The following is a 26,238-nucleotide window of genomic DNA, read 5'->3' as shown; positions in this document are numbered from 1 at the left end:
ACATTCACACTAATCACCGTAAGATACCCGAACAAAATTTAATAAGAACCGGTGAAAGTAGCGATGGAATTCAGGCGTCAAACGAAACATCGAGAACAAATATTTCAATCAACATTCGCGCTTCCAAACGGATTCGATTTTTAAATGAAATAAACACATGACAGTCTGTAGTTCTATTCGCCATCGTAATATTATTTTTAAGTCCATTAAAATATCATTTTGATGCCATTTAAAACTCATTTTAATAGCATTAAAATATTGAAATGTCATTGAAATATACTTTAATGGCATTAAAATGGTATTTTAATGTCATTAAAATATCTTGGTTAGGCCAATAGTAATATCATCTTAATACAATTACAATATCGTTTTAATGTCAGTATTTTATCTTTAAATAGAATACTAGTCTCATGACGAGTGAAACTAATTCCCTCGTCAAAATAGTTTTGCATTAAATTTATCTCAACTTACAAGATGAAAAGCTAAAATATAATTATACTAAACCTCATGTATAGAATCCTTATTCTGGTATATACATGGCTGTCTTCAAAAGATATATTCACGCTTTGAGTCGTTATAACTTGCTCAATTTATTCATTTTAGCTTGCAAAACAGATTGATGCAATAATAGAAGAGTAGGAATACATATTCAAAAATATTGACAATAAAATTAAGAAAAAAACTTAATTAACCTTTAATAAACGTGACGGTTACTTGAGGTAATTTAAGAATGTTCAAAACATAAATCCTAACCCTAACCTGTTCTGCTTGATACACTTTTTATATGCATTGAACCTAAACACGTCGTGCAACATTTCTTATACCATGTTCGTAAATTAACCTAAACACGAACCTATACCCGGGTTCTGATTAAGTTTAGGGTCAATTTATGAACTGTTGAAATATTTTGAGAGTAATGGGGTATGATCCCACACAGTCGGAAGATTCTATTTATAAACGATGCTGCTAAGAACTGACGAATCAAATTAATTCACGTTCTGTAATCTGCATCTGTAATCATGCTAACTAGTGCGTAAGTTTCTTAAAATGTTAATTTTGCATGAGTTCTGCTCATTTTATTATAAGTATTTTTAATATTCGCGTGCTGTCTACTCCTCTATCAATCTTGTTTGTGAGTCAAAATAAGTAGCTTGAACGATTTATAACGACTCACGGTGTGTAAACATATTTTGGGGACAAACTATATATATATATACATACATATATATACATATATATATATATATATATATATATATATACTTTCAATCTGTCTTTACATAAGCAGTAATGTGTTGCTACACAGTCATGAGCATGTTTCGGTCTTCAGTATTTTGTAACTAGAGACCTCTTCAGGCAACAACGCTTATTTTCAAAAGCGGTATTCTTAAACTATTGAGCACTCTTGTGGGACATTCGTTATATTTCACTGGTTACTTTACCTCTGCAAAATAGCAACCTCAGATTATATGTATATATATATTTGTAGTCATCGACATACAGTCCTGTTTCGTTGTATCACAATTCATCAGTGCCGCTAGACTAGCGCCTCTCTCAAGTCGAGGGTTGAACCTAGAACCATCACGTTGACTGTCCGTAGTTCTACCGATCGACCAACGTGAGCGGCGCCCGTAAATAATCTCGCCAAATGTCTATTTAAACAAACATCTCTATATATATATATATATATATATATATATATATATATATATATATAAACAGAGGTGTGTGTGTGCCACAGACGATTTCTGATTGGTTAATCCAATAATCACATCTCCTAAAAAACTATGGTTCGTAGGCTCTTAACTTTACCATAAAATATTATGGCTTTATTTATTGTCCATCTTGGAAGGGTTTAATTTTTTCCTAACTTGCGATTTACAAATTACAAAAATACGAAACTTACAATCTAACAATCGAACCTCCGACATCACGGCCGCCATTATGAAACTAAACTAAAAAATTTTAAAAAATTCGCGTTCACTCGTGGTCTTTTCATTTCGGGTTTGGGTACGTGTGCAGTTTTCCATTGACATTAAAAAATGGAAATATTTTTAAAAAAATATATTGTACGTACTCGTCATGGGATAAAGTTTTCCTACAGAAAAAATCACGTAATTTCATCAAGTAGTTATTTTTTTATAGCGAAAAAAGAAAAAAAATCAACGCTACAAGCGAGTAATTATTAATTCAGCCATCTTGATTCTTAACCAAACAGAAAGTTCAATTTCCCTTTTTTCTTTTTTTTTTTTTTTTGATAGCGAGGCCAAATTTCGCGAATTTGGCCTTTTTTTAAAGCAGTTTGGCCTTCAAAATTTCTGTTTGGCCTTTTTCTTCACCGATGAAATAAAAAAAAGCAAATAAAAACAACGCAATAAAACTTTTAAAAATACGGCACACTTTTGTTGTTCTCGTTTGTTTTTTTTGTTTTTTTGGTAATTTTCCTTATTGTTTTATTTTTTCAAGATAATACTATTAAATGGACACTATTATGCCAAATTAGCCCCCCCCCAAAAAAAATGCACAAAAATTCGAGATTTAAGGTTTTGACGAGATAATTTAGCGAATTGTCCGGACTATTGCGAGATAACCATCCATTAGTTTTTCCTGAAATTTTGCCACAAATTGTATTTCAATACATAGATGTGCACAGTAACATTTTTTTGCCGAAAATTCCCGTTGCGTCCCCAGATTTCATCGGTGAAGAAAAAGGCCAAACAGAAATTTTGAAGGCCAAACTGCTTTAAAAAAAGGCCAAATTCGCGAAATTTGGCCTCGCTATCAAAAAAAAAGGGAAATCCCCCTATTTGAACTTTCTGTTCGGTTAAGAATCAAGATGGCTGAATTAATAATTACTCGCTTATAAGACTATCAATACACACAAAAAAAATATAGATTTATTTTTGGGTAAAGTTCCCCCGGGTTTTCCTTTCACTTGAGTAAATAATGGTCTTTTGTTATATATATGGCGTACTATTATCCTTATATATATGATGTTTATGTTTATAACAACATCTTAATACGGCGCTGATCCATAGTCGTTTCGACTGACGGATGCCACACACATGTTTATATATATATATATATATATATATATATATATATATATATATATATATATATATATGTCTGTGCGTCTGTGTGCATTTCCCTACGCTAAAACTCTGTCAATTTTAAGCCTAGAGATTCGAAATTTGATATACAGGGTACTGAGATTTGGGAAAATCGATGTGATAGGTTTTCGACAGAAATTTGGCGATTAAGTTGTCAATATTCAACGATTTGACCTTTGAGAACTCTACCAAACTCCTCCTACAATTTTGGGTCTAAACAGTAAACACGTGATATTTTAGATATAGATTCCTTGGACATGGATCTAACTTATTAACTTTACTTGATCCCTAAACAATAAATGTTAAGAGGTCATAATAGGGGTCAAAGTTTTAAAAAATTGACCTTTTTTTTTCTCAGCATTAACCTCAAAACACCTGGGCAACGCCGGGCACCGATTGCTAGTATATATATATATATATATATATATATATATATATATATATATATATATATATATATATGCAACGTACTGCAGATCGTTTCAAATGTAAAACTGAGCTAAAACTCACCCTCTGACAACAATTACTCACCTGCACAATATAAGAGAAAATCGAAAGATACGCCACGCAAGTGCTCATCAATCTCTTCAGTACCTACGCCCATAGTTGCTGTGGGTTAAAATGCAAATGCTGGGCGGGATTGAAATGTCACCAACTATTCGAGCACTATTGAAATGGTAAGAAATCTTATTGTCAAATTTCATACGTCGAACACAACGCGAAATTACATTACATAGAGAAGGGGGAGAAGGAAAAGGATACAGGTAAATAGTTATGCACAAACACGTGTTTCGCCGTATCACAGTTCTTCCATGTGGCTAAATTTGCCAAGTGTTATGAGCTGAGATTCGAAACCCGATCGTAGCAGTCAGGAATCTTACCTCTATCTATGCATTCCTTTTATTTGCATCAGTTGATAGTCTTTTCTTTTCAAGTACCAGTCTCCATTCCGCCTCTCCCTCTTCCCTTACATTTTTACACGTATTTCCCTTGCTCCATTCATCCGCCACTAAGCGAAACGATAACCCTGACACCTCTAATTCTCACATTCGTCTTTCCTCGCGGGCCCTTCTGTCACTAGCCAATTCGCTTGTGACACCTTTATCACTCGGTGGTCCTCATGGCCCCGCTACAACCCATCACGGGTTGCTAAAGATCAGTGGAGAAAATTAATTCAAATCGTCGCCAAGGGATAAAATTCCATGCTGTTACCTTTCATAATGACCACTTTGTATTAATCCAGATAGTATTTTGCAATATATATATATATATATATATATATATATATATATATATATATATATATATATATATACACGTGCATGTTTGTGTGTGTATGAAAAACCTGCTTTTTTATGATATTCACTAGATGTGTATACGAATTCGTTTATGTTTAGAAGTTCTACGTTTGTCAAATATAATAACAGAGCATATACAAAATGGAAGACGAGTTCGCTATGTTCAAAGTACCATAGTTTTATTAATGTTTAACAAATTTTCTTTCAGTTAGTAGAATTTCAGTCCATTATACGGACCAATTTCATTTACGTGAAACAATCAATATGATTATGTGTTAATAATGAATGGTTCCCGCGTATACTAATCAGAAAACTATCAATTTCGATTTTCTTTCTGTGGGACCACGTTCTCTCCCGCTCGACAACAGATTTGAATCTAACGTTGTTAACATGGTCTTCTCTTTCATCTTCTCATCTTCCAGTTCGGCCATGTCTTCTCTCACACTGACGACTATAGAGCTCGCAAGTATAAAAAAATAAAACAACTCGAACACAAACTCGAGAGTAACATTATATATATATATATATATATATATATATATATATATATATATATATATCGGTTGAGCTCTGGGTGTGTGTGTGACACCGTCGTGGAAAACAGCCCTCTAAACGCAAAATTCCACATCTATGTCTTTTGTCGAGGCCGAGTTCGTTAGTTGACATCAGCTCATCTTTATCTATTCAGGCTACTTTCAACTATTTACCACTTGAAACTGTACTCAACTGTCACAAACACAAGACTGTCAGTATATTGTCGCAAAATTTACTGGTACCCCTAAATATATCGATCTGTATATTTTATATTTTGTCGTAGTCACCTGCCACACATAGATTAACAATCCTATTTCATCTGCCTTTGTGTCTCTTGGTGAACAACTTCCTCTCATTGTTTTTCTATTAAGCTCACTTCCTATAACATTCGTTTTACTTTTTCCTTCTTTTGCTATAGTTTTGCCTCTTTCTTTTGTACTCCCCATAAGCCTAGTATCGCTAGCATTACAACTTTTTTACATGGAGATCACCACTTATCAAGGCCCGGAAGCCACTCGGGGATAAGGGTTATTGCGTGTACAGTAATCAATGGGATAGTATCGTAGTAATCATTAGTATTGGAGATTTGATAGAATGTCTTACTTAAGCGGGCAATTAATCAGGAATTTGTTCGGTGTTTCGTTGGTGTATTCACCGTTGAAAAATCACATCGGAAACGCTCAACAATATAATGCGTTCATGCTTTTTGGAGATGGAATCGGCCATAACGTTTCCGGTCTTCGGCGAAGTTAAAATTTGTTTACCGGGTAGATACACTACAAAAAAAAATACGATTTGAATATAAAAGAAACAAGAAACAAAATATTTTTAACGCAAAGTGCTTGCAGCTGCTAAAAAGATAATATCAATGCGGAATTTGAAAATAAATGAAGATAAAACAGAAGGGCAATAATCGGATGAAAAGGCAGAAATACAACGCAATAGGATGTGAAAGCAACGTAAGGTGAAAACGTTGGCTCACTTATTTGAGATTCTGAAGACAGCAGAACAAAGAAACGGTTGGAAATCATCAGTTTAGAAAAGCTGAATAAGATATGGATCAGAGGAGAAAGAATGTCTGAGAAAAAGATTAATGCAGTATAACACATTTCGTAAAACCAGTTTCAATATTCAACTGAGAACGGGAGATAAGCAGTTTCTATAGATGACAGTTGCGGATTCTAATATCTTTGACAAAAAATTGTACAGCTGATGTCAAAAACCTCATTTGTCTGCGTTCAGTTTAAAACTACTCGGACATTTTTCACAGATTTTTCTAGAATATCCAGCAAAGACGTGGATTTTTACTTTGAAAACATTGACGTTAAAATATTCCTAAGAACTACCATAGAGGCAAGGTTGAACCAAAACATTCAAAGAATAAAGCAAAAAGACCCACATCTTCCTTTTGAAGAACTTTACAACCAAGAAAGATATGCAGTGAGCTCGCAACAGTCAAATAAAACTGTCACTGAAGATGGAAGAGCTTGTTAATTCATGACAAACGGACATAGGTTTGATGATGCTGATGATGCTGATAATGCTGATCAAGTTGATGATGCTGTTGTTGCTGATAATGATGATTCAAAGAAAATTGTCTGGCATAATTAGAAAAAATGCATACATAAATTATTAGAGAACATCGTTTGCTTAAGGTATATTTAAGCGCCTCCTAATAGAGCAAAATTAGATACAGGTGCGACAAATCGAGTTCCTCTAAAACGTGCACTTTGAATTGAATACAAAAATTACATTCTCTCACATATTTCGAGTCATAAGAAAATAAAACCACCCCTCGAAAATAAACGGACAAATTTTTTTACAAGAAGACCGAGCAGATAAACTTTTGAAATCATTAATATATTTGAAATAAATATCATGAGTTTTTCATTATAATATTTTTCATCATAAGAAAATCATTTTAAAGAGACAAAAACATTTCATTGTGCTAAGGTCATTCCCTTTGTCTTTACACAAATTAAAAACCGCTATCCTCGTAACAGAATGTCAAATCTGTAAATAGTTAACACTGTCTGACAGTCCAATAATAAAACGTCAGCGACTGTAGACCAAACAATCGAGGTAATATCCCGGCTTGAAGCCGTTACTTGTCTAGCCAGACTAAAGAATTTAAGACTAAATTATATTTTATATGAATATATTCTTTAACACCTAGCAAAACCTTACAGCGTGTGTGTTTTATATATATATATATATATATATATATATATATATATATATAATTCCCCTCTGGAAAAAGTGCCGTAGGTTTGCAACAACAGATGACACATACAAATTCAATACAGCTATCTTATGTAGCTTTCGAATAGCTTTGCAGATACATTTAACCATGATAATAAGAAACTACATTATATCCTAGGATATAATGTAATCGCAACATCGTTAGAGGAGGGGTACATATATTCTCCTCTAAATATTTAGACCTACTACCGCCACCAGTCGATACCGGAATGTAATCTACTGTTCCACATATTCTATGCTTACACTACTCGTAACTGGCTCATAAATACAGATATTCCATTAACTTTCCCCGTAGTAGAATAAAAAATAATAGAGCCTCCGTCAGGAAAGTCCGCTGCCTCTGATTGGTTACCTGCTAATTCTCTTATTCTGGAATTAGATCATTTTAAATGAACACTTCAAAATATTACAATATGGCGTCGCTAGGACAAACATTTCTACACACAGAATCAATTGTATTTAATACACAATTTCCAACATATAACAACAGCGAATGAATATTCAACTTATGTTACGTATTTAATGACTGTTTAGCTTTCCAGCGAAGACTAAATCATATACAAACATACGCATAGTATTTAGTAGTAAATTTATTTTCTACATTTTCCTATCTTTCTGTTTATTTTCCCTTGTGTTCGTCACCGTTAAATGTAAACAACATACTTGTAGTAGCGGCTGATATTATATCAGTCGAGGTTTGATGATTAATTTTTTTTATTTTTCCCTTAATTTTACACATTATATAATTTATTAGGATAACACTTTCTTTTCTCATTCTGATCGGTTACAAGTAGAGGACGATGTTTGCACAAAAAATATTTGCCGCGGTTTTATGAATAATGTTCATTTATTTTATTTATAGATTCATACTTTTCTTCTTTTGCCATCCATTATGTTTTATTTTCCAGGGACGGCAGTGGCCACCAACAACAACCGCAGTTTAATTTGTTTTCGAGGGGAGTGGTCCTTTAATGATCCTGTTCTGCATCTGCTATGCTTCCACCGAGCAATGCCGGTTACTGGATCCTGCTAGTATATATATATATATATATATATATATATATATATATATATATATATATATATATATATATATATATAAACCCACTTCAAATTGTTTCGCCATCAAATGGCTCGTCAATATGGCTAGACGTGACAAGTGTTTTAATGTTGAGATTCAAAACTCGAAAATGTTCGCAATTTCGACCACAAATCGTGAAGAACACGAAGGGAATGGACTATTAATTGAAAGATAAGTGACTAGATGAAAGGTCGCAGCAAAAAAAACGTGTCATTCAAGCCCAAATACACATGTTAATCATACTTCGTGCTGTGAGTTACAGTAGAGTGACGGAGAGATAACAATATTTCAGTCGGAAATGAAAGGGGGGTCTCTTAACTCCAAAACTACCAGACTCATGGCCAGGCACGTCAATCTCGCGGCCTGTGATCCATATGCGACCTATTACAAGCTTATTTGCAATCAGCATGGACGACAACTTTGAAAAAGTGGGTAGGAGAGTAAAATAGAAAAATAGAAAAGTAGTGAGAATTTTTTATCGATCCTTTGCTTTAGGATTTTTTTTTTTTAACATTAAATCTACTGGACACGATGATTTTCGATTTACCAATATTTTTATTATCGAACAAGGTAGAAGCTGACACATTATTAGAATGCAAGAAAGATTTACAATAATTTGTGTCAAAAAAATTCAGAGAACTAGGTTGACTCATTATCACTTGTTATCTCTACTATTATATGAAAGGAACTCTGCCTGTGTGTGTTCGTTCCCTATCGACTCCTAAACGGTTGGGCCGATTTAAAAAAAAAACTTCATAGAAATGTATTTTATGTGCCTGGCAGCGTTATTAGATAGGTTTTGTATCAAAATAACTTCGATAAGTATCGATAATCGATAATTGAAATAATCTGATTATAAAAGTAACAGGCAATTTTGACTAAAGTTAACGCCTTATACAGCCTAACATCACAAATGTATTTGAGAAGTTTTATTATCGCACAAACAGTATGGTCAGGCATATAAAATCATCAGTAGGTTCTTTGATATGAGAGGCGTCTGTTCAAAATAAACGTTTTTGTTTAGAGCACAATTGAACAATGATACTTGATTTTTGCATTTCAAACTTTAATTCAAGCTTTTATATAAAAATGATTTTATAAAATCAAAAATATGTTCTCTACAGTGCAATGTAAACTACAATGTATTGTGGACTAAGTTATTGCGAGGAGGCAAGTGATAGGTCCCAACTAGAACCGGCAATTAATCGATTTTATTGGAAAATGGACAATTTTACCGACTTCGATGAAAATAAAATATGGAAGGATGAAACATTCGTTGATCATCGTTCAATCCCAGGCAACTTCGAGTTATATAAAACTCTGACCTGCAAAAAAAAGTTAGTCTGACATAGCGAAGATTGTCGACGACAAGGGGTGTCAAGCCTCAGTACAAAACATGAAAATCGTTTAAATAATTGTTTTGAACAATTCAAATTTTTTGCATCAGATTTGTTGCTGTTGTATTCAGATACGATTGAACCATTAATTTAAATGTCCGCTTCTATTGAATTAAAGAACACATTTATATTTTATGCTAATTTATTTCGTTTTATTTTTGTTACACTATATGTATTTTTATTCTTAAATACGACCAAACAATTGCATGTCTCTAAAAATATTCTGCAATATTTTTCTATTAAACGACTTTAATATCTTCATTAAACTGACTCTTATGGTCCTAAAGAGATTTTGAGTCTAGGCCATTGTTAAAGTGGCCTTTTCTCAGTTTGTATGGTCTTGTGCAATTCTAAGAGGCCGACTTTCTTATGATTTGCCTTCTAGTATATTGCTAATCAGCTAAGGCGCCCCTACTAAGGAATACCAATGATATGGGCTCGAATGTTTTCTGCAAGCCAGAGTGTTTTTTTCTCTCTACGGTGCTGGTTTTTCAAATTCTAGTTTCTCGACTTTGTATCACATCTTCCAGCAGTGGGTAGGCAAACCGTATAGATGGCAAAACATGTGATTTGTCAGCACACTGAAAGAAAACAAATAGCAAGTCAGACAGTTACCTCGGATTATTCGCTACCTTAAATGAATTCGGCAAAAAGAGAAGGTTGTTAAAATAAATCGATTTGGGGTTGACCCACCAATTCTTCTATTTTCGCGGGCAAAAAAAACCCAAAAAACTTGAGGCCATTTCGGTACTGACTACTATTTAATGTTTTATTACGATATTCTGTTATCCAATCCCAACTTGAGCATCAAATTTACTGCTTACGAAAAGCCAGCACTCATGCATTGAAACTCATAATGGCCGCTTTTTTTTCTTTCTTCTTCTTGTTTTCGTTATGACGTTTAACTTTTTTATCTTCTTGTTTTCGTTATGACGTTTAACCTTTTTTATCTAACGAAAAAGTACAGTAAATAAAAAAACAGAAATGTTTTATTCATTCTAGCGCTTTATTCTTCCCCGTTTTGCTCTAACAGTTTCAATTATATTAATAGATTGAAAAGTGTCCCTATGAAAAAAGAAAATACAGGAAACTCTCATGAAAGTTAATGGCGAAAGATTTCAAATACTGGTTCTAGTCACGTAGAAGTGAAAGAACGAAAGTGATGTTACACCATATTTTTAAAAATGTATAAAAACGCATAAAACACGAATAACATAGAAAACAATAAAACTAATTATTCACAGTTTGATTTATTTATACTATAACATGCACTTGGCTTTCATCATATGCAGTCTGTCGAATCAACGAAAAGTTTTTTTATATATAAAGGCTCTCTTGTCATGATTATACTTCTTTGTCCGAGTCCACAATTAATATACATATATCGATAAACTTATTACTAACCAGACGCAAATATACGCATACATTTTTACTGGTCTACATACAAGTGCATCCACAGACACAAATCTCTTGATATCTTTTAATGAGCAAATGATCCATTAGTCTTTATATAATAATACGTATATATAAATATATACATATAAAGGAGAGAGCTTATCTACTTTACTTTTCTGTCTGGCGATAGATCCGTTATGCAAGTCAGTCAATAAAAACCAGAGTGCATACAATCTGAGCCTAGACAAAGAAGTCAACCACCCTCTCTTCATGCATGACCTCAAGTTATATGCCAACTAAGACGCTGAGTTAAGTCGACTCTTACAATTCGTACATAACATTTCCAGAGATATTGGAATAAAATTTAATTTGGACAAATGTGCCAAATGTTCCGTTCGAGTTGGGAAGAACGTCCAAACAGAAAACATACAGCGTGATAAAGATACTGACATCAAGGACCTTAAAAGAGCAGGAAAAATGCAAATACTTTGGCACAGACGAGAACAGTCAATTCAGCATGCCAAGATGAGATTTAAAAAATTGGCAGTGAATATATACGCTGTGTAAGGGTAATTTGTAAAAGAGAGTTTATAATTAAAAACAAGGTAACTGCCATTAACCACCTAGCCATGACTGTGATAATTTACAGGTTTGGCAGTGTTGGCTGGCCACAAATAGACATGAACAGACTAGATACTAAAATGAGGAAATGTTGACATTGAACAGAATAACATACAGAAACTAGTGTCTGTGTAGGTTGTATCTGCCCAGAGGAGTGGGGGTATTGGTCTCCTAGAAACTGACTATTGGCATCGTGAGACTATCGAGAGTACCAGGGAATATCTAATGCGATACCGAAATCCAAACCTCAAAATGGTGTACAAACATCACGAAATAAGAGCCAGCGGGACAACATCCATCACGAAACTGGCCAAACATTTTAGACGATACTGTCTTACAAATAAAACAGAATACGAAAAACAAGTCTGTTAAAAGAAATAGCCCAAAAGGATAGTAAAAAATACACCAAGAAAATCCATTGCTAAAGAACTGGCAGAAGGAGCCAACCAAGAGTGTGCTAAATATTTTCTATATAGATTCACCCAGAACTATATAGATAACAAATGCTCTATAGATTAGCTAAAAAGAGTATCGCTCCACTATGATCAGAAGATGATTATATTGGCTGTCGAAGATCAAAGCTTGATGATAAATACTTTTAAGAAGGTCAGTAGCTTAATGACCAATGCTTAAAAAAAAAGTGGTGTAAGCAATAACAACAAGTGCATATTCTGCCACATAGAAGTAGAAAGCGTGGGCCACCTGATATCCAGCTGTAAGGTTCTGTTGAATGACGGCTACTATATGAGGCGACGCAATGTAAATATCTCTACTAGAAAATCTGTAAAATATTGAATATCGAATGTAGCAGCAAGTCTTGGGTAAATATACCAGAAAAACAGTTGGAAATAAGTTATACACCATACGCTATGACTATGCAAATCCTACAACTACGTACCTAGAAAACGGAACCATAAAACCTAACAGTGATGTGGGGCAAGAAGGAAACAAAAGCAACTTTAGTAGAAGTTAGTGCCCCTTAATGATGCTGGGTTAAAAAGAACTGAAAGGGAAAATATAACGAAATACTAAGGTCGACATGAAAAGAAACTATAATCTTATGAAGCTAACAGTAATTATAAGAGAAGCTGGACTCACGAGAAAGAATTTCAAAAACTACCTGACAAATATATATATATATATATATATATATATATATATATATATATATATATATATATATATACATATATATATACATATATATAATATTTCTCCTAACAGCCATCCTAATACTAACAACACTCATTATCCCCTCCAAATCAGTCCCCCTACAGTCATTGTTCCGCCCTTTGTTCAATACAATGAACAAAATACAAACTATTTCCCAGTACAAATCAGCAAAATAATATTCATTTCAGACCTCGAGCTGTTAATAAAGTACATACATATATCGGCGCTACTTCAACATTAATTAAGAAACGCATATCAAACCACACTTCTTTTAAAAACCAAAATTCTAATAATAACCAAGGAACTTCTGTTAACCAATTTAATTTTAAAAAAACTTAATTCTAATAATACCCCCGACCTAATTATTAACGATAACTTGCGCGCTTTTTGTCTGAGTCAGTTTGACCTTGCTTTTCAAATTTAAACTTTCACCGCTTTTCGTTTTTTTTTTTTGTTTTTTTTTTAAACCTTAATTTTTTTTTATTCATCCAGCCTTGACAGATGTGTTTTAAATTTTATCTCCAGTGCTTTTCTTTTAATGATTTGGAATTCATTCCATTTGCGCTTTTTTCCAAGGAACTCTGCCTTTTGGATTATTTTGGACCATTTGGAATTTACCCATTGGATTGAAATTTTAAATTCGACCGTTTTGGATTTTACCATTTTTGGATTTTTACCCTTCACCGGACTATCCATTCATGTGAAATCTTTTTATCATTTTTCTTTTGCCTCCTGTTCCCCTTACCTCACCCTTTTTTAACCAAGTAAGATCTGTGACTTACTTGTAGTTTCATTAAATACTTTTATATGCAAAATCCGATCCTGCATTTTGCTAATTCCTGCCCTCTGATGAGAAGGAGAGTATTTCTTCGAAACCCCGCGGATTAAGGACTATCCATTTATCTTGTGCTTCCTTTTTTAAAATTAAATATGTTTTTAACTCTTTTTCAAGATGTCTTTTAACATGTTTTATTAATCATTTGTTCATATTATAAGCTCTATTTCCTTTTCGGTTTTATTGAGCTTTTACATCTGGCTGAGTTTATTTTACTTGTAAATATTAACTCTTTAATATTTATAATATATTTTAAGTTTACCATTTTGATTACCTTGGTAAACTTATTGTAATTTTTATTTTATATATATATATATATATATATATATATATATATATATATATATATATATGTATGTATGTATGTATGTATGTATGTATGTATGAGAATAAATGTATCATATAATATCTGCTTTGATGTGAAACGATTTCATTTCACCTCACTGGTTCCCCTTTTGCAAGTATATATATATATATATATATATATATATATATATATATATATATATATATATATATATATATGCTGCCTATCTTAGGTTGAGCGTTTGGGAAGTGCTATACAAATTATCATTAGCGTATGAAGCAATGCTCTTTGTGTAAACAAATTTGGCTTAGGTATTTGGATAATGTCAAAACATTGCTAATTCTCTTCCCGCATAGCAGCAGCCGTATAGCGCAACGTTTAGAAGCTCCTACTGTCCTTTGGGTGATCGGGTTTCGATCCTGGCCTGAGGTAGTTGCTTTTCTAGCCGCACTGATGAGCTGTTAACAGCGGAACAGTACTGTATGTGGATGACAATAATGCTCCCTATCTTAGGTTGAGCATTTCGAAAGTGATATACAAATTACCATTAGCGTATAAAGCGATGTTCTAGGTGTAAACAATTTCATCTCTTGTTAATTCACTGCTCGCATAGCAACCGCCAAAGCAACGATTAGAAGCTTCTTGGGCGATTGGGTTTCGATCCTGTTTGAGATAGTAGCCGTTCTAGCCACACTGACATGCTGTGAAACAGCGAAACAGTACTGTATGTGGATTACTATATATATATATATATATATATATATATATATATATATATATATATATATATATATACAGTGTAAAATTTTGTTGAAAATTCAAAGACTCACGTTTTCTTTTTATAACCTTCATCTATTTCCTGGATTTTTTCCATTACAGCTGTTTTATTGATGAGTAGGCAATTTTACGATTTATGTTTCCATAAAAATATCCTGTCCCCATCAACTTCTTCAGATGTTTATCCATTAGATTTTTACAACAAAAGCTATATTTTTAACATGCTGGACATCGTATTTGGGTAAAAAGATTTACAAAGTCATGCCTCCTCACTTCCTCCATCTTTTGGTGTTATGTGAAGATAGTTTTCCGTTTTAACCCGTAGTTTCGTTTTTTTCTCAATTATCATATAATTTTATATAATTTTATTTTCATATTTATTTTAATGTTCTTGTTTTTTTTTGCTTGGTGTTTGAATTCGTATTATTACCCGATCCTTCTGTTTAAAAGTGGGGTCACTCTCATGGTATCATTTTTTATATCTAGGATTACCTCCCTTGCATCTTTTTTCTTTCCTTATATTATGCGTTTCGTTTTTACTATTTTTTCCTAATCTGCTCTAGTCGTGAAATTAAATATCTGTTTCTGTGCAAACACCCGTGGATTACATCTAGTCGTTTGTTTAATAATTTTTCTTTTGATATTAATATATGGTAAGATTCTAATATACATAGGTTGCATCTTTTCGATTTGCTGGGTTTATATTTTCCCCTTTATCAATTATTGACCATCTTAATTTATATTCAGTTTATTTTCCTTTAATTCCTTTATCCATACTGCTAAAGTAGTTGAGTTTTTCTTTGGGTTTTTTACGGTTGTTTTCGTTATTGCTATTGGTTCTGTTTCTATTTTTGTTATAATAATTGTAATTGTTACTACTGTTGTTTTCATTTTTATCTAGAGTGTTGTTGTTTTCGTTATTTGTGGTGTTCTTTTCTTTCTCCGTTTCATTTTTAAACGATGCTAGGTATTTGTCCTTAAAGCAAGTTCCGGTGCTCCCCAGGTATAATTTAGTTTCATTATTTGTTATAACTTCACATTTGTATACTACGTTTGACGTTAAACAGTCCCCTCCCATTGGACATTCATTAGGGTCCCGGCAGTTACATTCTTTTACATTGTTAGATTCATTTTCTGTCCTATCTCTGTTTTTCAAAATTTTGTTTAATTTTGTGTTATTTGAGCTAATTATGGTATTTGTTAAGTTAGCAGACATTGAAAAGGATAGTTAACAGTTTTTTTTTATTAATTATCTTAGTTAGTTTACTATCTTTCGGGAAATGTTTGTCTATAATTTGGTAAAATTCCCTTGGGATGTTATTTTTTATATGGTGGCTGAACGGTGGATTAAACCACGTCTGGCTCTTCCTTCTATTTTTCTTTTTAACTTCTCTTTCCGTTTTATTATGGTCTATCTTTTCATTTTTCTTTTTTTGTGTTTATTGTATGCTTTATTTTTTCCTTTGTTTTTGCTCTTTTTTTTTTCCTTTTTTATATTTCCTCATCGGCATGTTGTAAGATATAACATTTGCATTGTTTATTGTTCTTTCTGTACATATGTTATTGTTTTGAGTTTCCTTAATAAATTTAATTTGTTTTTTATATCCTGATCTAGCTAAGGCTTGGTTATAATATTTCTTGTTTTTATTGAATAATTCTTTATTTTGTGATATCTTGGATATTCTCTTTTAGATGCTAGGTATAAGTTCTTTTTTCATACTATTCGGAGGGTTGGACTTGTGATATATATATATATATATATATATATATATATATATATATATATATATATATATATATATATATATATATATATATATAAAGTGCTGGCAAAAAGAAAGTTCGTGTGGTGTTTCTCACTGAGAACGCAAACGCCGAGTTTGTTTTAAGACTTTATTCAGCCGAGAGCCGACCGCAAGTATCTACATGCTGTCTCCTATTTACACCGCCCGTTTTTTGCCGGTGTTCCCCCTGTTATCGTCCCCTGTGTATCTACGTACATTACATCTCCCCCAAAAAAAGAAAGGTCCATTTATCATTGAAAAAGGTCAGGGTAGACTGCCCTTGTGACCCTTTTGTGGTCGAGGATTATTCTGCCTCAGTATGTGACCATTCAACCACATGGATCCGGAACCAAAGTTCTGTGCAGATACTGCTCGGTCTTCATCAAATGAACGCATCTGGGCAGATTTGTCATGGTGAAACTTTTGACATTCTTGGTTGTTATATACAACACTTGAGGTGGCGGGCTTCATACGATCCAGATTGGTGCGCAATCTTCGCTTCATCAACAACTCTGCCGGGGTAGATCCCGCTGTTGTGTGAGGCGTTGTCCGGTATGTCAGCAGAAAACGGGATATCTTTGTTTCCAGAGTTCCTCCCGACATTTTTTTAATACCGTTTTTAACCAGCCCAACTGAGCGTTCGGCTAGACCATTTGATGCCTGATGATGTGGACTGACAAATTTGTGTCTGATACCATTCCGTTTCATGAACTCTGCAAATTCTGAACTGGTGAAGCATGGGCCATTATCACTGACAACAATGTGCGGGAGACCATGAGTAGCAAAACAGCGCCTCAACCTTTCAATTGTAGTGGCTGAAGTAGCTGCACTTGTGGTATAGACATCAACCCATTTTGAGTGTGCATCCGTAATGACAAGCAGGTATTGGCCATTGTAATCGGCATAATCAACGTGAACCCGCTGCCAAGGTTCAGCTGGCCATTCCCAGGGGTGTAGTGGTGTAGCAGGTAGGCTTCTGGAGCACTGGCAAGGGTAACAGTTGTTCACCTTTTTTTCGATGTCAGCATCTATTCCAGGCCACCATACATAGGTCCGGGCGAGGGCCTTCATCTTGACTATGCCAGGATGGCATTGGTGAAGCTCGTCCAACACTCTCTGCCTGAGATGGTGGGGAATTACCACTCGTGAACCCCACAGCAGGCACCCCCTTTCAACATTTACGAGCCTGCAATGGTAAATACGGAGCATCATGTGGGAGATTGCACCCTCCATGTTGTGTGGCTTGAACAACCTTAGAGAGGATGGGGTCTTTGCGTGTATGAGCACAAATGTCAGTCAAGTCAACGGTGGAATTGTCCAGGTGATCCATGAGATGTATGATGCAGCCTGGTATTGGGACATCTAACGCTTCCTGCAGGGGGAGACGACTCATTGCGCCGGCAGTGACGATGTGTGAACCAGGCCTATATTATATCGTGTAATCGTAAGCACTCATCAACAGTGACCAACGTATTATTCTTGGTGGCAGGGTGTCCAATGTTGGCTTTGTTGGACTAAAGAGGCTGATAAGTGGCTTATGATCCGTAATGATACGGAATGCACGTCCAAATAAGTAGTGATTAAACTTTTTAACCCCAAAGATAATACTCAGTCCCTCCTTGTCCAACTGACTATAATTTTTCTCGGGCGGTGACATTGTTCTCGAAGCAAAAGCAACAGGTTTCTCTGAACCGTCGGTAAAGATGTGCGACAAAACAGCTCCGACACCATATTGACTGGCATCACAGGTCAGTACCATTTCCTTCTTCGGGTCATAGTGAACCAGGAAATTTGTGGTCTGCAATGCATCTTTGGCTCGCTGAAAAGCTGTTAATTGGGGGGTGCCCCACGTCCAAGAGACACCTTTCCGCAGTAGATAATAGAGGGGGCCCAACTTATCTGCGACGTTGGGGACGTACCTAGCGTAGAACTGGAATAAGCCCAAGAAAGCCTTAAGTTCGGTTACATTGCGTGGGGCTAGTGCATCCCGGATGGCACGGATCTTTTCTGCTATAGGGTTAAGGCCTTCGGAGTCAATCCAATGACCTAAGTAGGTTACGGAGGGTGCCATGAACTTGCACTTGTCCAGACGAACGCGGAGACCAGATTCTGAGAGTTTCCCTAACACTCGGTTGAGGGTGCTCAAGTGGTCTGGGTCCGATGATCCTGTAATTAGTATGTCGTCCTGATAGCATACGACATATGGTTCATTTGCCAACAAATTGTCCATACAGCGTTGATAGATACCAGGAGCTGATTTTACTCCAAAACTGAGGCGGTTGAACCTGTAGAGACCCCGTGGTGTATTGATTGTAAGGTACTGCTTTGAGTTTTCCTCTAACGGAACCTGCAGGAACGCTGATCTTAAGTCAAGCTTGGTGAATTTCTTTCCCTGCACCAATTTTGCATACAAATCATCAATCCTGGGGATAGGGTACTGGTCGAGATTTGAACATTTGTTTATTGTAGTTTTATAGTCTCCACACAACCGTATTGTTTGGTCAGTTTTGACAACTGCTACTATAGGGGCAGCCCATTCTGAGTATTGTACTGGTTCGATAATACCCAGAGACTCTAGTCGATCCAGCTCCTTGTCAACCTTTTCACGCAATGCAAAGGGCACGTGTCGAGCCTTGCAGAATATGGGCTTTGTTTTCGGGTCAACACTAAGTTTTGCTGTGAAACCCTTCAGTGCGCCCAATTCATCCTTGAAAACATCGGGGTATTTTGCAATAATGTCTTCAATTGCAGGTGTAGCATTTACTGCTTTCAGCTGATGGATGCGTTTCCAGCTGAGTTGCACTACTCGTAACCAGTTTCTACCAAGAAGTGCAAGGCCAGAACCAGGAACAATCACTAATGGCAGACGAAACTGTCGGCCATCATAGTCTACCGACACTTGACACGTACCACACGGCGTGATACTTTCTCCCGTGTAGGATGCTAGTTTCTGTGACATAGGCTTAAGTACCGGCTTATCAGGTTCACACCATAGTTTTTCAAATGCATTGCGGCTGATCAATGAAACAGCAGCTCCGGTGTCGATCTCCATCTCGACATTGCGACCATTTATGCCCACCAACACCATCAGGGGCTCGGTTTTGCTATTTGCTGGCAGGTTAAACAGCCTATGCACCGAGGCGCAGTCGCTGCCTGTATCTTCCTCTACTGGTTCTTCACTGGTGACCTTGTGGGTTTTACGATTTCCAGCTCTGTCGTTGTACTTCCGGGTCAAACAGGCTGGCGAAATGTGACCGGTTTTGTGACAAAAATTACATGTTGCCTCTTTGAAACGACAGGAGTCGGGGTAATGTTTTCCGTTACATCGGAAACATGGTCTTTGTTTTTGTCTCCGTAGTGGAGTAGGCCGTTACTCCTGGTTGACTTTCGTCTGTATTGTAAAATTGGACGTTGAACAGGCTGCAATGTCACTAACATTCCTGTCTGCACTTTCCATGGCAAGAGCTATCTGTCGGGCATAAGGAAATGTTAGTTTCCTCTCGGAAAGCAGTCGCCGACGGATTCGGTCATCCATGAATCCAACGACGTGCAAATCTTTCAACATCTCTTCTATCGTATTTTCAAACTCACAAAACTTTGTAATTTTTTTTTTTAATGAGCAATAAAATCCGAAATGGACTGACCTGGTTGTTGGCGGCACATGTAAACGGTGTTGGGTTGCAGTGCTCTTTTAACGAGAGCGAGAGTTCCTCATAACTTTTGTCTCTTAAGCTGTGCGGCGTAACGAGATCCTTCAGCAGAGAAAATGTTTCACCACCACAAACAGAAAGAAGGACGGCCTTTTTCTTTCCTGAATCTTGTATTCCGTTAGCCTCGAAATAATACTCCAATCTTTCTGAGTATGTCTCCCAATCACCTCCACTCGGCGAGAATTCGTTGATTTTACCATAAGACGTCATGTTTTTAAAATACGTGTGTGCAGGTAGAAATATGTCGCTATGTAATTTCTATTAAACGCGATGTTTTTCAGAGAAAAAAGTTTAAATAACTTTCTCCTTTATGAGAAATAATCTTATCCTCGTCGCCATGTGATGTTTCTCACTGAGAACGCAAACGCCGAGTTTGTTTTAAGACTTTATTCAGCCGAGAGCCGACCGCAAGTATCTACATGCTGTCTCCTATTTACACCGCCCGTTTTTGCCGGTGTTCCCCCTGTTATCGTCCCCTGTGTACCTACGTACATTACAGTTCGCACTTGTGATTTTTACAAAAACTGCAAATTTAAGCTAAATTTAATGTAACTGTTTAAACAATCTATATCTCATTTGAGTCGGCTTTTATTCCTCTATAATTTTACCTATTCATATTTGACTTTTGATTCAAATATTCTCGTGCTCACGTCAATTTAAAAAATAACTTCAAATTGAGGTGGCAAAAATAAAGTCCGCAGCAACAAATTCGCTTATAACCAGCTAAAATTATCGCCCCTAAATCAGTTTTAAGTATCTACCAACAGGCAACAAAGCATCTCTATTCGTAATTATTGTTGTTCCAGGTTATACAACGTAACGTTTAGTCCATATGCCATGGCTTTCTGTTAGTGATCGTCAGGAGCTCATTAATCTCCACCTTTCTGGTTTATCCAATCGAGAAATCAACCGCAGATTGAAATGTGATGAGAAAACGGTACGAAAGACTGTGCAAAAGCACCAAAACACCAGCAGTGTTTATGATGCCCCTAAATCTGGTCGTACTCTAACATGTAAAACAATGCTATCAAGATCCGATGCCTAAGAAACAGATTTGAAACGGCTCCCCAAATCCAACAATAGTGCAATCTTGTTAAAAAGTGTTCTCTTTCTACTATCAAGAACATATTAAAGAAATTTAATTTGCGACGATATGTTGCAAGACGCAAGCCAATGATTTTTGTAAAGAACAGAAAGCGCCGTCTGAATTTCGTCCGATACAATGAAGATCATGACTCTCTATATTGTTCAAAAGTGCTTTTTAGTGACGAAAGCAAGTTCAATAGGCTAGGCAGTGATGGTAGGCAATACGCCCGTCAGAGGGAAGACAAAGAATTTAATCCTAGGTGCTGAGTTTCAACGCTGCAAGGTGGTGGAGGTTCAGTTTTGGTGTGGGTATTATTAGTACCAATGGTCCACGGCCTATAGTTCGCTTGCAAGGTCGAATTAATTTAACCAAGTTTTTTTACAGAGGCATCACATTACCAAGGCCACTCAAGGATAAGGGTTAAAGAGTGTACAGTAGAAATTGGAAAATATAGTAATCATTAATAATGAAAATTCGGTAAATTTGTTAACTTATATGGAACGGCTCATCAATAACTTATTTACGTTAGACTTGAAGACAACCACATTGTACTCAGCCGGAAAGCAGGAAAACGGAAGACAATTCCACAGGCGTGCAGTTCTAAGAAAGAAGCTTTGTTCAAGGAATCTACGTTTAGGTTTAGGCACAGATAAAGAGTGGGGAGGGGAATTATTGATAGTGTTTTCAGCTAGACGAGTGTTTCTTGTGAAAGTTTGGCGAGGGGGGACCATAGACTGAAGCTCAGTCGAATACAAGCTCACAACATCTCTCTGTGAGATAGAGGTTGCAGGGAAGAGAAAACGCCATCTCCTACGAGGCTACGAAGTCTATTTTGAACTCTATCAAGGCAGGACAAGTTCTTTCTAACAGCTCCTGCCCAGATGTGGCAACAGTATTCCATCTTTGGACGTACCTGGCTCTTATATAGATAGAGAATTGCATCAGCAGTGAGATATCTACTGGATCGATAGAAAGATCCTACCATTTTTCCAGCGGCCTTGGCAACAGATTTGATGCACGTGTTCCATTTAAGATCAGGAGTAATGGTCAAGCCCAGAAGCTTGTCAAAACTTGAGACCTCCTGAAGACGAGAGCCATTCATTTCAATTGATGCCAGATGTGGATCAGAATGTTCATGATGTAAAGAGAGAAGCTTGGTTTTATATGCATTAAAAGTAACTATCCACTCCTTTCCCCATTGTACGACGTGCTCAACATCAGAGGAGAGAGAATCGGAGAGAACTTGGTCGTTTACTGTCTTAGATGTGCTACCATAAATGGTAGTGTCATCAGCATAAATGTCTAAAAATGATGTAAGGATGTGCTTTGGAAGATCATTAATGTTGATCAGGAAAAGAGTTGGGCCCAGGATGGACCCCTGAGGGACACCAGCATTAATACTGTGAGCTTCTGATTTTTTCCCCTCAACTACTACTCTTATGAACCTATCAGAAAGAAATGATTTAATAATTGAGAAGACATTTCCAGCTATACCATAGCTAGAGATCTTGTGAAGTAAACCTTTATGCCATACCCTATCAAAGGCCTAAGATATGTCAAGAGCAATTGCCCTAGAAAGGTTGCCTCTATCAAGAGATCTGCTAATCCTATGAGATATAAATGTAAGCACATCTGTTGTAGATCTAGCAGAACGGAAACCATATTGAATCTCACTAAGAAGGTTATTTTTGTTGAGATGGTTGATTACTTCTGTATTTAACACAGATTCCAGCAACTTACTCATGACGCACAGGAGACTTATTGGTCTGTACTGAGAGAGGGATGAGCGATCACCTGAATTCTTAAATACAGGGCATACTGATGAGATTTTTCAGGGTGATGGGAAGCTATTCTCCTTAAGACAACGTTTAAACAGTTTTGTAAGTATGGGTGCTAGTTCTGGTTGAAGGTTTTTGAGTACTATAATTGGAATACCGTCAGGGCCAGTTGCTTTACTGGAATCAAGGTTTTTGATTAGTTTGGCAACATCACGTACAGATATATGTATATCACATAGCGTGTTTTCTGATACAGGAGGAAATATTGGGGGTTGGTGGCCTTGGTCGCAAAGGGTAGAATTAGCTGCAAAGTTCTTGGCAAAGAGTCTGGCTTTGTCTGATGCTGACGGGATTACCTCATGTCCATTGATGATAGTTGGGATAGAGCACACGCTTCTATTCAGGATTCTGTTTGCTATTTGCCAACACTGGTGAGAACCAAGCCGCTGCTCAGCTACTTTGGACTTGACGCATTGAGCATACAACTCTCTTGTGTTCTTTATTACTTTCTTACAATGGTTGCTGGCAGTCCTGAAAGCGGCTTTTGTTTCCATACATCTATTACGTTGGAAGCAGTGGAAAAAGTGATTTCTGTACGCAATAGCAGCAACACATTCTGGAGAGAACCATGGCTGGCTGTTAGGTTTTTGCTGGAACTTTTTCGAGGGTATTAAACGGTCTATACCTACAATTAACCATTCCATCAGGTCTGATACTATAGAGGATACACCCTTTTTAAATATGGAACGTAGAGGTAGATTCGATATAAATGTACGGAAACTATCCCAGTCAGCCTTAGTGTATCGATATACTGTACGATGGAGTGGTACGTCTGGGGACTTATTACATTTCATTTTTATCTTAATTGATACTACAGAGTGGTCGGAAAATCCAAGAGGAGACAGGACAGAAACTGAACATATTGTGAGAAAAAGGTCTAGTAGACTCGCATACTGGCCGTCATTATCGGGCACACGGGTGGGTTCGTGAACAATCTGAGTGAGGTCATAAGCAATGGAGAAATCATGACAGAACCTGCCCTCATCATAGGTCTTGTTTGAGTGGGTCAACCATTCGACGTTGTGAACATTAAAGTCTCCACATACGTGAATGTTAGCTGAAGGATAAGCAGATAGGACTTGGTCAATTTTCTCAGATATGCTTTTAATGATAGTAACTCCGCTGTTATGGGGGCGATAGAGAGTAAATATAAACGCAGTAGTGTGAGCTAATGCAACCCGGAAGCACATATAGGATAAGTTAGGATCTTCTCTGGATATGTCCCTACCACATGGAAAATCATCTTTAATATAGGCACATATTCCATGCCCATGACGATCGTGGGGGTCAGATTTAGAAGTTAAGTTAGAGTAAGCTTTAATTGCGAACTCTTCTAGGGAAATAGCCTGTCCAATGCCAGTTTCGCTTAAAAATAAAAAGTCTGGTTTAGTCTCTTGTAATTGGGCTTCAACCTCTGGAAGGTTAGAACGTAGACCCCTGATATTGGGGAAGGAGACATGGTAGTAGGGGTCTACGTTGGAAATTGGAGAACCGGGTTTCCTCGTGTATTTTTTCTTGAAACTTGTCATGATTGAATTTTGGAATTTGTGGACTAAGTCGTCAGATTTACTTGGAGCAGGACAGAGAGGAGAAACAAAGAGAGAAAAAGAAACGAATAATGTTTTTTTTGTAGAACATGATAAGGTAAAGCCGTAACAATTACCCACTAATATGGCATCGAGAGGCCCCACCAGAAGCTACTGCATGGTCCAGAATCCATTCACCAAATGGCAATACAGCAGCCCCAGTATTTTGCACCTGCTGATAGGACATTCTCCTTATTGGTTAATCCAAGGTTCGGGTCCCTGACTATCAGGCGGATAACGTCAGCCCAGATAAAATGTTTCTCTCCAGCACCCTTACTAGTGACATGGCTACAAGGATAGACATAGAAACAGAAATTTTCCGGCATCTCTCCCGACTGTTCGCGCAAAATACTGCCAACCTAGAAAACAGCTTTTTCTTCTCCCTTTGTCAGAAAAATCACTCATTAAAAAATGAGGACTGAGGGACAAATAAGGAGAAGGGAGAGTAACGGGACCTGCCGATAACGCATCCACAATGCATTTTCTACTCTCCATCCAAGTACATTAATATGTTGATTGACCATTTTCTGCCCTACTTTGGTCGGAATTTGGATGATAATCCCATCTTCATGCAGGATGCTGCTCCCATTCACACAGCTGGCAATGTCAAAAGGTTCCTGCAAGAGCATGATATTCCGTGTTTAGATTGGCCTGCAAAATCTCCAGACCTCAATTCTATCGAAAACGTATGGCATTACATCAAGTAACAGCTACGCAATGATAAAATTTCAAATTTGGAAGAACTTTGGACTAAAATTAAAGATAAGTAGGATGCCCTTTCCCTGGAGTATTGCTGCAGTCTAATTCAAGGAATTGCCAAAAGATTGCAGGCTGTCATATTGCAGAAGGCTATGCTACTAAATATTTACTAGTTCATTATGTTCCTGTTGTAGTTGTGTTGCATTAATGTCCTAAAATTACATTTAAATAACAATTTTCCATTGTGGAACTTTCTTTATGCGTCCTCAATTTAAGTTATTTTTTTAATTGTCGTGAGCACTAGAATATTTCAATTAAAAGTCAAATATGAACATGTACAATTATAGAAGAATGAAAGGCCAGTCACATGAGGTATAGTTTGTTTAAACAGTTTGTAAAACTGGAATCTCCTTCACTCGTCCCAATGCACTGAGTAACCGTCTTTCTTGTAACGTCACCTGTTTAGCGTCTGAACAACCAAAGCTATCCCCACACGACCTGCTTTATATTACATTCATCCACGTGAATCTCGCAAGATTACATGAGACCGTTTCTGTTAAATATCACAGACGCCATCTTGATTTTTTTCCCTGTCCAATGCGCATGACAAGCAGACACATGGGCACTTCACAGGTAGGTCATGTGTATGTCCATTTCTATTTTCCCCACATGCCTCCCTGATCTCATGATCATAGAGATGGCAGAGAGGTGGCGCTCTCTTCTGTCGGGTGCTTCTTCGAA

The sequence above is a fragment of the Euprymna scolopes genome, chromosome 29 (genome assembly GCF_053919585.1).
Source record: "Euprymna scolopes isolate OS-2025 chromosome 29, ASM5391958v1, whole genome shotgun sequence".
Lineage (NCBI taxonomy): Eukaryota > Metazoa > Mollusca > Cephalopoda > Sepiida > Sepiolidae > Euprymna > Euprymna scolopes.
Note: the sequence above shows the minus strand (reverse complement) of the source record.